General features: G+C 39.5%; 1 long non-coding RNA gene across 3 annotated transcripts in view; it reads right to left on the bottom strand.

Annotated features, from left to right (window-relative positions):
- The window catches only part of LOC112530378, a 327141-nt gene that overhangs the window by 238756 nt on the left and 71723 nt on the right, over nucleotides 1-16662 (bottom strand). For all 3 annotated transcript variants that reach the window (XR_003071999.3, XR_005862045.2, XR_006930999.1), the window contains one exon: nucleotides 2562-2706. This is a non-coding gene — a long non-coding RNA (uncharacterized LOC112530378). The remainder of the gene's footprint in view (nucleotides 1-2561; nucleotides 2707-16662) is intronic.

The following is a 16662-nucleotide window of genomic DNA, read 5'->3' as shown; positions in this document are numbered from 1 at the left end:
GGCACACAGAATAGTAATGTCTTTAATCAATGGATCAGCTGTGATTGGTGGTAATTCAAAATCTTTTTTTCTGACAGAGGGTCTTCATAGTGAACATATAACAATTCAGAGAACTGACAAAGACACAGTGAGTGGTACTTCTTAGCTGAGCCATCTGGGGCATGGGGTCTTCTCTACTCTTTTGCATTACTGGCAGAGCTCCCACATCAGAAACACAGAAGAGTGGAGGAGAAACGTTATTTTGTACTTACTCGGCTTATCAATAAAGCAGGCTACAAGAGATCTAAGTTCAAATCTATGAAATGGAGTCTCCTGAGCTGAATTGCTATTAAGGAAATACTACAGAACTTCTGCTCTAAAAGCATGACTTAGATTCCATTTCTTGAGACACATTGTAATGAATTCTTCTCATCCTAGATTGAAATACTGTCTAGGAAAGATTATAAAACTTGTGGCTGTCACTATTAGTACCGAATAGCTGGATTACCAAGACTTTCTGGGGAGCTTTAAACCTATCCATTTCAAGTAAAGCATTCAGCAATTCTTCTTTCATAACCTCAGAAACAAACTAAATGGTAGTTCAAATCCTAGCCCAGCAGATGACTTTTGAACTCTGAACTAAAGAAGATCATGCTTCGATCACCAAAGCTGTTAGACATTTACCTTTGTCCTTCTGTCTCATTAAGTCTGTTCTGTTTTAAAAAGCATACAACTGATATTCTAAGAATAGTAGAACAACAGGAAAATAATAGCTACAGATATACTCATGCATTCCTGCTTGTAATTTGTTCTGGCCTCCTTCATTCCCCTCTGGCTATTTTTCCAGGAATATGAAGACGAGTAGTTACTACTCATGGAAACACTGAGCTTCTGTTGTTTGCAGAAATACTCACAGACTGTGTGTGGAAATAAGCTGTGCCTAAGGAAGTCAATGCCATTAATTAAAAAAAAATATTAAGTATACATCCAGGTAAGGAAGAGACTTAGTCTAGTGCTTGTTAGGTAACTAAATTACAGACTGGATGACCACAAGACTTATTGAACAAACAGTCAATTCTTATTGATTCCGAAGTACAATAAACAAATTGCTTCTTACAAATCGAGTGGATACCTATTAGCAGGATTGCTTACCAAGAATTAAATGGAGGAAAAAAAAAGACAACATTACAAGCAGATCTGCCTAAGTAGAAAATGTTTCCAGCAGGCAATTTTCATAACCAGTTGCTCAGTTGCTAAAACAAATGGTGCACACTTCATACATATTCGTTTAGCCACAGACATGTTGCATGACAAATCTAGTCTAGTCCAGGAAACAGAATGGGTTAGTTGAAAGAATTAGTAAAGGAAAAGAAATCACTTAATCTCTGATCTGCTGGTTTGAATTCAATCCATATTACTATGGATTTGACATGAAGTTGCTACCCTCCAAGTACTATCATACTGTGAACAGGTCCATGTGAAATGAGGTGGCAGACTTTGTCCTGCCCTACCAAATTCAAGACTTACACTTCTCTCCCATGTGTGTGTGTACCCTTCTCAGAACAGCAGATTATATTAGCAAACACAGAAAAGACAGAGCAAAGCTTGTGAATGCCTGAAAACAGCTTATGCTTGACCTCTTAGTTGTAACGACTGCAGGAAACGGAGCACAGCAAAATATAAGCATTCAAAACTTCTATGTGTTTTCTTCAAGGATGCAGTATTTCTTACTACAGATTTTTCTTTCCTGGTCATTTTCTCGTTAATACATAATTACTGTCATTCTTTGAATGCTAATGTTTCACTAATTTCTGATTAAGGGTCCAAAATAATAATCATCTCACAATTTCAGAAACGTCATGGCTAGAAAGCTGCACTACAGAAGGATGTCACATTCCCCAACACATAAAAGTGAAAAAAAGCTATAATATATATGATTTATAACTTGCCCAACAAAAATAATGTCACAAATTTTGCACTAAAGAGTTGAAATGAGCACTTTTTTTCCCTCAAGCAAGCAAGGTGTTAACTGTCTTTAGTTTTCATAAGCCTCATGATCGTATTTGTGGGGCTCAAAGCCAGTTTTGAAATGGCTATAAATTACTATAATTTGGCAGCAATGTTTTGTAAACATAGAGGATACACATAAATTTTAGCTTATTTCCCGCAATAATCATTCAGAATTATTTTATATAAATGGCACCTATAGTCTAAAGCCTGCAGGTTTGATGTTAAGCACACCTGCCAAGTAGAACTTGAATTCGCTTTCATGCACTGTAAACCAGGACAGCTCTAAATGAACTCCAGTTATGACCCAGTTTTGATGACCTTTGAGAACTAAAGAGCAGGGCAAGCTTACTGCTGTCAAGTGTTGTCATTTCATCCTTGACTAATATTTTGTCCCAGGCAGTAAACTACTGTTTCAGTACAACTCAGTATTTTGTGACACTTTGGATCAAGTTTCCAGGATCTGCTTACAAAGAGAAAAGACAGAGATCTAGAACTAGCAAGGACCACTCACAAAATCAGGTTACTCAGTTTCCTGATACAGTAGAACAATAGAAATTATAAATTGCACTTACTCTCTGTCTAGTCCCATGTATTTGTGAAGGAGGCCTTTTTGACATACCAGAAGGATGAACAGGAAAAAAACAAAACAACTCACTCTTCCTGAACTGAATGTGAAGCTATTGTTTCTTGCTTCGTCTTCTGTCAGCATTCTTGTTTCTGTGGAGGAATAAAAAACAAATTAATTGCCTACCTAAAGAGCATAAGCATGCATGAGCAAGTACAAAAGAGCAACCATACAAATATACTGGTAATTTGGAAAGCAGTTCAGCCCTGAAGCATTTAGATTAGGTGCTACCAAATGGTATTTGATGGTGAGAATCACCTGGCTGAAGAGCAGTGGCTCCTGCAGCAGAAGCACAAGTGCTTCAGCATTGATTTTGCATTGTTTTTTGTTTTTGTTTTTGTTTTCTGGGAAATCATTAGAGTCTATTCTGAAGTTTACACTGTTTTTCACATTCATAATCCCAGTGATGTTCAGAGCTTTCAGAGAGGTAGCAGCTGTGAGTCTCACCTCTCAGTCCTGCTGATGAACCTGAGTGCAGACCTGCGAGCTCCAATATCATTCAGCTCTTCTTCGTGGGGAGGGAACGCAGCCACAGAGTGCAAACTAAAGAGCTGACTGCAAATTTAGTCTACAACAACAATATTGGATGAGCTCGTGGAAACTATGCCAGGATACATCCTTCTCTAGAACCTTTGTAATCAACTTTTTAAATGTCATATGATTGATAGTGGCTGAAGCCAATACGGTAACAGAACTTGTATCAAACAAAGAAAATATTACATCTTCTGTCTCATACTAGTAATTTTAGATGTACTTAGATATGTCAGTAGAACTTTCACATTATAATGGCTGTCCTTGATTATTTAGATCTATCACTTTTTTGGCAATATCTGAATTCTTGGTTTTGTAGACCTCTCTCTCACTTGTAGCTGTCTCACCATGTAGGTGTGGAGGACTCAGAGGCGAAGCAGGAAGAAACGGCTGATATCAGTAAGTGACGGCTATTGGAGCATTAAAACATTACACACAGATTACTCCCAGCAGTCTCTCGTTGCTCCCTTACTCATGCCAGCACACCCCTGCCCATAAATGGCTTTGAGTGAAACATGTAACACTGAGATATGAAGATGCTAAGATGGATGTTCCATCACCCAACATCACAGAAAATGTTCATCACATGAAACTAATTGTGTAGATTCAAGTGCTTTGAAATGAGCTACTGTGGGTTATGAGACTAAAAAGAATCCATGTCAAGACTTTCGAGTTATTTTTGTTCTGATTTCTCCATTAATGTACACATACTCAAGCTGCTTGAGCCTGTACCTTGTAGAAAGTGGCTGAAACAGAGTGCAGCCTAACCAACTTACTAAGAGAATGTGTGTGGAAACAGGAACTGAGCTTCAGAGGTGCAAAATTTGGGCCTGGAGCTGGAACACGTTAGTCTAAAGGTGGCAGATGCAGTGGGGAAGGATGAAAAGCATGATTGTCATGTTGCCACCTCAACAAATGAGGAGATATTTTTCAATTAACTGAAGCATGGGAGCTCTTGAAAATAGTCTCAGCATTTGAAATGCATGGAACAACATTGACATATCTTGGGTTTCATACTGAGCTAAAAATGATTTTATCTGTTCTTCCAAAAATGCAGTGAGTGCAGTTGGAAGATCCAAAGACTGATGCCAGTGTAGCTGTGCTGGAATAGCTGAAGAACTTCCTGAATATTTCTGTCTAAAGCAAACAATAGAGGCTTTCCAGGAAGTTCTGAGTAATCATTTGTCCTTTTGCGTAGCTGAGCTGCTACAATGGGAAGAAACTGTCCTAAGAGGGAGAGACCATGATTTACAAAAACAAGGAACTCCACCAGCCTGCTTGAGGAAATGAAGAAAGAGCAGACTGAAACATTTCCCAGGAATTTCAGTAAAGAGTAACCAATCCAGGGAGACTCATTAGAGAACTCCAAAAAAGAATTAGATTTGGGAGGTAGTAGAGAGCCTACTGATACCCCACAGAGAATTTCCTCTGGTGCGTAACACCAGATGGGTTTTCCTTTCCCTCCCAACTTTAAAGTTCTCTGTGTGGGCCTCTTAATGCCTTCTTGAACTAAAACAGCTTGTGTCTCTGGAGATGATAGTGGTATCTCTGCCCCCGACAAGAGACTACATGTGATAACATCATAACATAAAGGAATTGAGACACCCAACCTACGTGGTTACCACAGGGATCGCATCTCCACCCACAGACATCATGTCAACTCTTGATAGCTTCTTGATAACTCTTCTATGTGAGCAGATTTTCTGCTCAAAGCAAATTAACTAGAGAAAACAATGCTATAAGCTTTCCAGTCAGGCAATCCTGCTTTTTTTGCTTTGAATTTTCCAGTACTAAAAGGCTGTAAAGGGACTGGAGAAAAGATTGGGAAAAAAAAAAAATAAGAAAGAAAGAAAGAAAGAAAAAAGAAAAAGAAGAGAGAAGAAGATCCAGACAAAGTGAGATTGCATGTCTCAAATGGACACAGTGGTAATCTTAACATGGAATATCTTGTAATTAACAATATGATGTGTATTTTTATGTTTACTGTATGCACATGCATATAACTGCACACAAACAAGTGACTTCATACATCACAGCTGCCTCCTCAGCTCTTAACATTGACCTCCACATTGTGCAAGTAGCAAAACATGCCAGAGGAAAGGGAAGGAAATCTCAGGAAATTCAAAGGAGGGCACACAGCCTACTCCACCCACAGTTAGAGGTGCCTGTAGATATTCCATCATTCCATAAGTCAGAATGGCAGCATTACCCCCCTACGCTTCCATAGGGGTGTGTTGACTCTACAACAATTGTAGGGCTACAGGTAGTATCACATCTAGTCTGTCCTGAAGCTCTCTCTACTGTTCCCCCTTAGCTATTCATATTTCCATGTAGACCCCATGCTAAAACCTTAACTGATACTGAATACAGATCAGAGCTCAGCAAGTTGCCTCATAGGCATTTTGTCATGCTCTAACTAAATTTGCCTTGTGTGTCAAAAAAAAACTGAGTACACACCTTGTCTTTGAGATAACCTTCTTTAACCTTTCATATCAGCACACAAGTAGTTGAGTGGTTTCTCACATCCATCTCAATCTTCTGAAGGATCATAACAAGAGATGAAAGAAGATGTGGATTACAAAGAAAAAAAAAAAATCCTAATGTTCCAGTCTTGTTAAAAATAAGTATTTGTGCTCGGTGCAGATCCCTAAAAATACTGTTTGGGTTTTTTTTTTTTAAGTGGTAAACTGTACCACTCTGATTTTTTTTCTTCCAGTCTATACAATTTGCTTATTTATCAAGGTAAACATCCTAAAGCATACATTGCCCCTTCTTCAAGAGACCCAAACACTGTTTTTGGGTGAGGCTTGTTTGTTTTTAGAGTTGTAAAGCTACTACTGCAAACAGATGCATGGATGGGTAACACTGCCCCCTCCTTCCTGCAGAAAAAAAATAAATAATTAGTCAAGGTTGATGATTTATTTTGTGCAAACACCAGAACGCTAGAGACAATAGAAGTTTTATTTACAAATCCTAATCAGGGCCAAGCTCACAATCTGCAAAACATGCACAAGTTGTGTTCAGGAGGAGGAAAGGACAGCTGTGTGTCAGCATCAATCTCCTCTTTGAAAACACAAACCTAATTCTTTGCCCTTTGATCTGATGCAGCGATAAACAGTAGAATGACCTAAGACACCACTTTTTCCACTACATCTTCAAGAAAATAAAACAAAACAGGGCATGAATACTAACACCTCAGCAGAAACAAGCACTTACTAAATATAATACTGGTCTTTCTATCCCTTCCGTTTCCACTGTTGTGTTTGTGTTTACATTCATACAACAACCTCCTCTAGTACAAGTCAGGTTCCAGTCACAGGAGTTATCACAGGAAAAATAAGATTGTTAGGAAAAGCCTGGTTTTTAGCTTACAAACGTAAGCATAATGTAAGAGAGTGGTCAAACACAGTAACACTGTTCTAGTGGTAAACCAGAGTCTTACTGGGCATCTTTCTCTGGATTTTTATGATTTGAGGCTGTTCAGCCTGAAGAAGAGAAAGCCCTAGGGAGACCCGATAGCAGCCTCTCAGTGCCTGAAGGGGGGCTATAAGAAGGAAGGGGACAGACTCTTTAGCAGAGTCTGTTCGGACAGTACAAGGGGAGATGGTTTCAAATTAAAAGAGGGAAGATTTAGACTGGATATAAGGAAGACGTTTTTCACAATGAGAGTGGTGAGGCACTGGAAACAGGTTGCCCAGAGGGGTGGTGGATGCCCCATCTATAGAGACATTCAAGGTCAGGTTGGACTAGTCTCTGAGCAACCTGATCTAGCAGTAGGTGTCCCTGTTCATTGCAGGGGATTTGGATTAGATGGTCTTTAAGAGTCCCTTTCAACTCAAACAATTCCATGATTCTATGTTTTATGCCCTCCTTCTTATGGCATGATTGGACATACTGGCAGAGAGATAGGTACTCAAAGACCATGCTTAAAATTACAAGTAAAGGATCAGGATTATTATTCCTCGATATAATTTAAATCTAAAGAGCTGCAACATGCTTTTTATTAGCAGTATATTTCTGTATAATGCACTCAGTACTGATACTGCAAACTGGAGAAATTCCATTGAACCTCTCTGATAAACAATGCTAAGGTGATTAATTTCTATCTCCCCAACTCTAGGATTCTAACACCTATGAACCTGCAATCAAAACAGTTTGTGATACACCAAGAGCAAATAGCTTCCATAAAGCAGGCAGGGAAAAGAAACTCATGGAATTGGCTCAGTGTTGGACTACATTCAGCTACTACACTCAGGCAGAGCAAGAAAATTGTGTTCAACACGCAGCCTCTCTGATCGCCTAACTTCCAGTGCGCTTTCACTTGATGATGAGAATAAGTCAGGGGCACTCTCCACACCTATGCATGGTTATAACACATGCAAATACCTTGAAAAAAGTACGTGCATGATTACTCCTGGGAATGGAGAACAGAGCAGTTTCTGAAGAATCAATTAATCAGAGCTTTTGACTGTGTAAATAACACCTTGAATTTTATCTAGAAAATCCATTATTCAGGTATAACAAAGTATTTCTAATTACACCTTACAGTAACTGTGTAAACTAAAGGCATGACTATATCCACCGTACAGGAAGAGAACCAGACCCAGATAAAGGCATCATTATTAATGCCAGGAAATCTTGGGGCTGTGGGGTATTCTAGCTGCAGACTTCTCCAAAAGTGAACCACCATGTGCTTTAGTAGCCTTACTCCAGCAGCAAGCTTGAAAGTTTATAGCACTTCCAAGACCAAGGCTTTTCAGATGTTGAGACCTTCAAAATGAATGGGAATTCACTGAAGCTTTAACCTTATGACTCCACTAAGAATGTATGCTGAGTCAGCGACAGAGCTGGAAATGAAATTTCTGAATCCTTGCTGCTTCGGAAATTATGTAGTTGTGATTTTCCAACTTCCCCAGTGCCTTTTTTTTTTTTTTTTTTTTTTTTTTTTTGGTAGGTGAATGGATTTTATCCATCATCTAAGCTGAGCAACCCTGTAACCCAGCAGCTTGACCTCCAGCCAGCGGTCAAACTTCAAGGCCACGTTTGAAATTGGCTCTATAGTTCTGTCGTTCTGATTTAGTGTGTATTCACACAGAACGTGGATAACGTACACGACTTTGTTTTTTCTTCCCCTCTCAAATGCATTTCTTCCCTCTAGAATATATTTTAAGAAAGCGTGTGCACATGTAAGTGCATTCTGCAACAGATGGTATTTCCATCCCCTGGCTTGGCCTTTTCACTTCTATTGCTTCATACATCTACTTGTATCAGAATTGGACATAAGGTTATAAAAAAGATAAAAATTCGTGGGTTGGTAGAGAGTCCCACACAGTCCAAGGGAACATCTACCATTAAGTAAAACTGCCGATAGAGACTGCACAGGACACGGTTTGCATTTAATGCACTCTGATCAGAACAGGATTTGAAAACAGAGCCTGCAGCAATAATGAATATGCCCACAGTACTTTAGGAAGGAATGACCGAGGCTTCTTTCAGCTTACATGCAGATCCTTGTCGCCTATGGAAACTAAGTTAAAAAAAATATTCAAAAAGTGTGAGAATTTTGTACAAGAGCCCCACAGATTATTTCTTCACAAGTCTAACCCTAACGTAAAGGAAACATGACATCTGTGCTGTGTGCTCTGAAAAGAGGACCTGGGACGAAGCTATGTTAAGAAAAATAGCACAGCAGGTGACAAGGCACAAGCGACAGCTTTACCCTGACAGAAATCTGAGTGCGTATTGGAAGAGTGGGAGTGTGCAAACGACTGCTACCTAGGAGACCTCATCATACGCACAGGGTCAGCTCCTGAAACATCATTTGGATTGATATTTACCCTAAAAATCAGAGCAGGACACAAAGTATGTCAATGGCAACCAGTTAGTAAAGGGCCCCCCAGTCAATTCTGATTATTTAAAAACAGGAACCCTTGCTTCCATACTTACTCCTTCTCCTCGATTTTCACCAGAGCCTTGGGCCTCAATGCTTCAAAGGCAGAGTGTTTTCCCAAAGAAGGGCATTTGGTACCACTGTTTTAGAGTGACACTTTTAACCAGTGTTAAGAAAGATTTATCTAATGGGAAATCCTGTGTGCAAAACGTTTTTTATCACCTGTGATTCTGCTGGAGGGGAAGGTTTAACTGGAATGTGTCTGGATTCCAGCTGTAAGCAGCAGGTGGTGAATTCCTTCAGATGGAGATTGGAGTCAAGCCAACAGATGGGGATCCTTCTTACCCTGAAATGGGGTGAAAAACTGTCCCTAACATAATGGTTCCAGGGGAATAGAAATAACTTCACAAGCAAGGATATGGCTGCCTGGTACCACCTCTCTGTTATCCTGCAGGCCTTTGGGAACAATGGTAATGGAGCTACAAGAAGCCCCGATGCCCTCCTGAGCCTGAGCAGGAGGAGCACTGCAGGTCACACGCAGCTCATCTGCCAAACGGAATCCAGCAGCCTGTGTCAAACAGCATTTTGCCACTAGTGTCACCAGGCCAGGTCAGCCCCGGAAGAGGAGAACATTCCCTGCTGGGGGGCTCATCACTGTCTTTGCTCTGAGATTCCCAGGGTGACCCTTCATCCAAAACAGACAAAGTTAAATTAAGTTTAACAGCTGACAAAAATCACAGCCTGTAGCAGCAAAGCTGTGATGGCACTAAGCAAGCAAAGAGCAGAATAACATGGTCTGATCACATCCTTGATTTCTTGTTTCTTGTGCTTTAAGCATGCTGCAAAATGAAATCTCACCCTACATTTCAAACTTGAAACATTGCTCCTTTGCTGCCCCACACATTCCCGTATTGTTTATGCAGCACAGGAGAAAAGTCTCTTTTAAAAAAAATCATTATTTTCCAATTTCTTGTAATCTGATAACATTTTGTACCTGCTCTGTGCAAATCCTAGCACAGATATTTAGATTATATAGTGCAGCACCCAGCACAACAGGGTTCAGCTCCAGAGGCAGAGCTCCTGCCAAGTGTATGGTATGTCATGTAGAATTAAACAGAATTTCAAAGAGGAAGAGGAGAGGAACTGAGGCAGTATTTCACCTTCAAAATGTACCACAAGTCATACCCTAGAAGTGTCACAGTGTTACGGAATATATCCCACTCCACTAAGCCAGGCAATTTAAAAGGCAGTGAATTACAATGATTTTCAGAGCCAAGAAGCTGTTTAAGACATCTGGGCTTCCACAGTCCAGAGCTTCATTCTAAACATTCCTCCTCCATACTCCTGCCCATTTTGCTACTAGCTGCAAGAATCCACCATCTGCTTCCAAAATGGTAAATAGAATTGCAAAGGTGAAACAAAGCAAGAGATATTTGAAGATACTGTACTCTGTCAATGATCAAGTCTTTTTGCCCTTCCTATAGGGCAATCCAGCCTTGTGACATGGTTCACATGAGTAAAAGCATAAGGACAGCTCTGTCAATTTAACCAAAACGTTCTTGAGGGCAGTGGGTGAGGGGCAAGAAAGATTTAATCATCCTCGGTTCAGTCACTTTGAGCCTCACATTATGCTGAAATAGTAGCTGATATTCATCTTATTTTCCTTTCTTGGTGGTGTGAATAAACTCGTTGTAACTCATACACAACACTGCCGAAGAATTTGTTTGCTTGAAGCATGCAGTTAAAAATAGTTAAATCAGTTCAAAAAGCAGAAGATTTAAACTTTCTATCAATCTTGAAAGAAATTTCTTACTTTGCGTCAGAGTAGGGTACCACTTTACTAAGCACACTTTAAGGCTTCCTTATCTTGGCTAGATCTGTGGTGTAAATCTAAAAGACCACCCCGGAAAGTCAGCAACATTTAGAGTTATCATCAGCATTTAAATAATTGATCACATCCAGAAACCTGAACAGCGGTTTTAGAGGTATGCGTGACAATCTTCATTTCAAGTTACGGGAAACAGAGACACAAAGACTTGAAGTCACTCACTGAAGGTCACACAGCACATTAGCTGCATCCTCTCCCACTCATCTTTCAGATCATGCTGAAGCACAGCTAAACAACAGCCCAGAGCATGGTCCCTGACCCACTTTAAGATCCAACTGCAGGATCTGATTTTATTACAATAAATATTTATTCAGTTGAGGCATTTGGGTTCAGGTCTCTGGTAATAAGCAGCGTTCTGATGGGAAGTAGGGAGAGACAGGGAGAAAACTGCAGCTCTGGGTCCAACTCCTTGCCCTGCGGCTCATAATACTTTCAAACTGGACCACAAACTTCAAACTACTACTATCTTGGAGCAAACAAATGCAGCTATTTTAGCTGAATAGAGAAGGAAATCAGCCTGAGGCTATTTCCATGCTACAAGCCCCACTAAAAAACTTTAGCAATGGTTGTTAGCCTTCTTCCACACCCGTATGTTAATCACTATGAATTTCATCGACAACAATATTATAAATTCAAAATCAGGTAGAATATAGAGCTTTAACCTGCCAAAGCAGTTTATCTCTACTACCATGACCTACATATAACAATATCAGTAATATGACCATTCACTTCTTCCTTGGATCTCACTCTAAGCACCACTGAAGCAGTTATTTATATATCATTTTCCACTTTTTATTTGTTTGTATCTGTTTAGTTTAGTCTAGGCCATACTTAAGTCTAGTTAAGTCTCTAGTCAAGCGCAATTGGAAAGTGTCAAACAAATATCAGTTGGCTGAAGGGCCGAAGTCAAAATAGAAGGGAATGCAACTCAATAATTTATATGAAGGAATACACACAGCTGCATCCAGCTAGTTTTGATTTTCTTTTCTAACTTAAAATTATAACAAGGGTAGATGATCTGCCAAGGCTGCAATCATTCTCACCATCCAAAGATCTGACTCAGGAGAAGAAATTTAATAAAGCAGATTTGAAGCCAATACATCACAGACACCATTAGTCCAGAGAAACACGGTCACACAGTGACCCCATTATTGTATGTACACTGACAAATTTATCATGAAATTCTGCCTAAAAAAAAACATAGTAGGAATACTGTACCTGTCTGCTGTGTTTAGCCAATGTTAAAATATTTTCTGACTACTTTCTTTTCCTCCTTACATGCAAAAACTTCAACATAAAAATGTGGGTCTGAGATGCTTTGTGTGTGCATATTACAACCTCAAAACAAAACAAAACAAAACAAAACAAAACAAAACAAACCTTCTTAGCACATCGTGGCTCTAGATCCCTGCAGAGCTGGTATCTCTTTTACAGATCTACTGTCAGAGTGATGCTGAGAAAATGCAGATGCTAACATTAAACTCTTACTACTTAAAGTCTGCTAGATATCCTTCCTGTCATAACTGGTAAACTGCATGAGTTTTGCTACAGGTGAGGGAGATAAAACTCTTAAAATACCAATCAGGCGAGTCTACTTCAGCATATTTTCTAATGGCCTTTAATGTGACTCGAGTCATGCACAAGCCACTTCCTCCTCATGTTCTTCTTTCCTAAGAAAGCTATGAGGAAGTCCTTGTATTCATTAGGGATCTCCTATCAGACCACAGCAGTTATCCGTTAACTCTTTGGAACGTTAGAGTTACTGTCAATATCTAATTGCCTGTTTATGTTCTTTCATAATCCAACAAAAGAAAGGAAAATGAGAGAGGGTAGCTAGTCTTCTGTCTTCTCCAAGGATGTTCAAAAAAATTTATTTGGGGGATGGAGTGTCAAAATGTTCAGTAGAAGGATAGTACTTGTCAGTAGAAGGCAGTACTTGTCAGCAACACTCAGTGCTTTGGGGTCACAGTGTACCCTATAAGCGAGGACATGAACTGTATGAATGAGTCACTGCTTCCAGGGTCTTGTACTTGATGGCGATGCTCCCACAGTTCCATCAAATAGTACTACCCTCCACTTGTCCCACCTTGTAGATTTTGCTCTACATAAGTTCTGTTCTAAGATACTGCCAGTGTCAACTGTCTAAGGCCTCCAGGCTTCTGGAGAACTGCCAGCACTCCTGTCATTAAGGCAAGTTTTAGTTTTTGTCATTTCAGGAGATAGCTTTGAAGGGAAAGCCTCTACAAACTTTGTACTGAGAATCTTCAGTTCTTCAGTGTCCCTGTCATTCATCATTCAGGGCAGGAAGCCTGGGGGACATGCTGCCTTACAAGGGGATTGCCTCTGTCTCATCGTTGATCACAGCATCTCAATGTGTCTGCAGCACCTTCGTGTGTCGAAGCTGCACATGTGTGACATAAATCACCTCAGATTTCTTAGCAATAACGTGACCCTGAAGCAACAGATTCAGTCAATTAAAAATAAGTTATGTGATGGCCTGATATGACTTCAGCAGGCCCCATGTAAGATCTAGCCTGAGGGAAGAATGGGCTTTCTAGCTTTTCCGTAACAACTGTCTTTTTACAGTGAGTTAATTATCTGCAGATACCGTGTGTTCAGAAGACATAAAACAAGTCCAGTGGACTTTAAAAACAACTTTAACACAGGCTTAAAGACAAATCTGTGTAAGTCTAGGTGACAACACTGCTTACAGCAGCCAAGAGACTATAAAAGACAGTACTGTAAAATTTCTCAGGAGTTTGGGAATGGTCATGTTACCTAGGTGAGATCTCATGAATGAATAACGATGCTTGAACATTCTCAATCAATCACACTTGCAGACCACATACACCTCACTTGCCTTCATTCTCAACAGCACAGCAGGACTTTCCAAGGCTTTGTGCTCCAACAGACAGAGCCCCTGCCTTCTAAGGCAGTGTGTAGAATTCTGCATCTTTATGCTAAAGAGATGGATAGTGAATTTCATAAGCTGGTCATTAAAGGTCATCTTCTGATAAGACTGCTACTTAATTATCCCATTAGAAATGATGAATCTGGACAGATAATCTAGAAGCATAGCCTGTCTCTCTCTCTCCCAAACAATCTAAATCAGACTCCAATAACATCAGCTAACATTGAGAAATATGTTCTGCCTTTTATTACTGCATATTCAACAACCCTTCAAGACCAAAAAATTGTATAGAGTAAAACAGGGGGTAAACTGTGGAGCTTTGTGCTTTCAGCTGTGGTTGTTCAGTTTATTTCCGTATTTGGTTCTCAAATCAGCCCAGAGCTTCCTAAAAAGTAGAGGTCAGCTGTAACAGACATGGACTGAGTTGTGGAACCGAGATTTGCATGCAAAGTCTGCCCATAGCACTGTTCCTCTTCTCATGCTCACAGCTGGGCAGAAAAAATTCACAAGTCTGCATAAGACACCTACTCATATTTAGTACGCATATATAAAAACACAGCTCTATTTTGATTTCACAGAAGACCCGGAAAACAAAGGATCATAAAAAATCATATGCTTACTTTTTTTCCCCCTAAGATGGCTGACAGATCCCCAAGAGAATACTACTGTATCTTCCAATGATTTGTGGGTGGTGTGGTAGTTTATACAAAGGTGAATGCAGTGGGGAAAACAAAATAAGGTTCAGTTTCCTCAGAAATATGTTAGCTCCAGTTCTTGTTTATTTCTCAGGACTCTCTTAAAATGACTTCCCTCCTCAAGTGTGACTCTTCTCTCCATGACTAAGGTTTTATAGCAGTATTTAAGCTTAAAAGGATTGAATTGAAAGTGCATTTTTTATTTTCCAAAAGCACCCAACTGATGCACCTAAGGAATTGTGTTTTCATTATACCCAGGCCAAGTGCTTTATATCTTCATATGTATGCCAAAACATACGTGTCTACCCAAAAAGTATATCTTACCTATATCCTGAAAGGACTACCAGTTCCTCCTGTTGTTTCTATATTGAAATTGAAAACACGCATGCCAATTAGTAACATACACGGCTTTCCTCCTTCTTCATCTCTTTTTGCTGCTAATCTTTTCTTTTTTCCTCATTAAACCATAGAGAACAGTGGGGACTAAGTCCTTCCTGAGTCATATTCTTAAAACTTATCCTTGTAGCTGACCTCCTTTTAGTCTGAGTTACATGTCATCTGAAATTTCTTTTCAGAAAATGGAGACCAAAACTGCATGCACGAAATTTTATACAGTCTTCTCTATACAATGAAAAGTGGCAAAAATAACCTCTTTGCCCTGGGAGAAATTGCTTTGTATCTGTACCCTATAATGCAATCAGAAACCTTTTTCAATACCACTGAACTGAGTAATCATTCAGTTTAAATCTTAGATGCCCCCTTTTCTTCAGGACTGTTTCCTTGAGAAACCTCTGATCTGCCTGCACTTTGTATTTGTACCCTTCAGCTCAGCATCTGGTTTAATTCTATTCTTTGATCTCTATATATCTGCTCCTCAGGTAGTCCTGGTGGTTCTACAAAGCTTCTCTACATAGGCACATAACTTTCACTAAATTAACTGGCCCAACCATATCAGATATTGCAGTTCTACTCTATGACTTGTGTTTGTGTTCTCAAGGCAAGAGAGAAATTCAGCCTAATAAATATTTTATCACTCAAACGCCATAATGCAAAAGAGGAAATGAAGAGAAATGCCACCATGAAATAAGATGGAATAAGTTCATAGTCAGCAAAGTGGATGCATAGTCTAGTTAAGTTCTTGGGTTTGACAAGGACATCGTGATTTATTTTGTAAAAACTGTTACAGATGGATAAGGACAATATATTTAAATCCTCTCTGAAAACAACTGAGAAAATTGGCAGACCATTTCAACTTAGATTTGGAGAAGAATCCTTCTTGCTTCTGTCTCGGGTTTAAAGTGTAGTGGTAGGAGGCCTACCTAAAAATAAGCCCTATACAAGCCATGTTCAGGAAGACCACAGTAGATTATTATTGTACAGATGATCAGAGGACAAGGGAAATGCCCATCCGTAGGATACATATAAAGAATTTAAATTATCAATTGAGTCTAAGTCAATTCATTTCAAGTGCTCTTGAGCGCGAAAATTCATCAAGCCAACAATTATAACGCTTCGAAGTAAAATTGGGGGAAAAAAGTTACAGTTGCAAAAGAGCTTTGTAAATCATCCAATTAATATGTACTCCATCTTTTTTTCCTTTTTTTTTTTTTTTTCCTTCTTTTTTTCCTAAAAAAACCCAACCTGTTCTGGTATTGTTCCAGGAGCAAAAAGTAATTTTCCACCAGTTGGCCAATGCAGGAGAAGAATCGAAAACGATAAACTTTTCTGCACCAGTGGGCTCAAACCAATTCTTACCTTCCCCATCAGCAGTTTTGTAAGTGTTCAAAAGAGGAGGAGTAATGAAGGCCATGAGGCCAGAAAAGAGAGAAAATAGTTATTAAAACTTGCAGACTAAGTAGAACTTTCCTCGTAGATTATTTTCAGGTTGATAAATTTAGCTTCTAGTCAATTAATCGTCAAATAATAATATTTTAAATACTCCTCTCTGCTGTTATGGAAAAGAGAGGGGGATTTTTGCTGCCTTAGCTCTTCACAAGTGAGCAAGGAGGCATTAAATCCATCAGAACAGCACTCAGCCCTGTGTCTCATGAATGGGCTAAAATGCACCAACATCTCACAGAACCTTCAGCTTTCTGCAGAATGCAACAGTGTTCGACACTAACATTGTAGCAG

The sequence above is a fragment of the Gallus gallus genome, chromosome 1 (genome assembly GCF_016699485.2).
Source record: "Gallus gallus isolate bGalGal1 chromosome 1, bGalGal1.mat.broiler.GRCg7b, whole genome shotgun sequence".
NCBI lineage: Eukaryota > Metazoa > Chordata > Aves > Galliformes > Phasianidae > Gallus > Gallus gallus.
The sequence above is the reverse complement of the archived record's forward strand: the minus strand, read 5'-3'. Positions and strand labels throughout refer to the sequence as shown.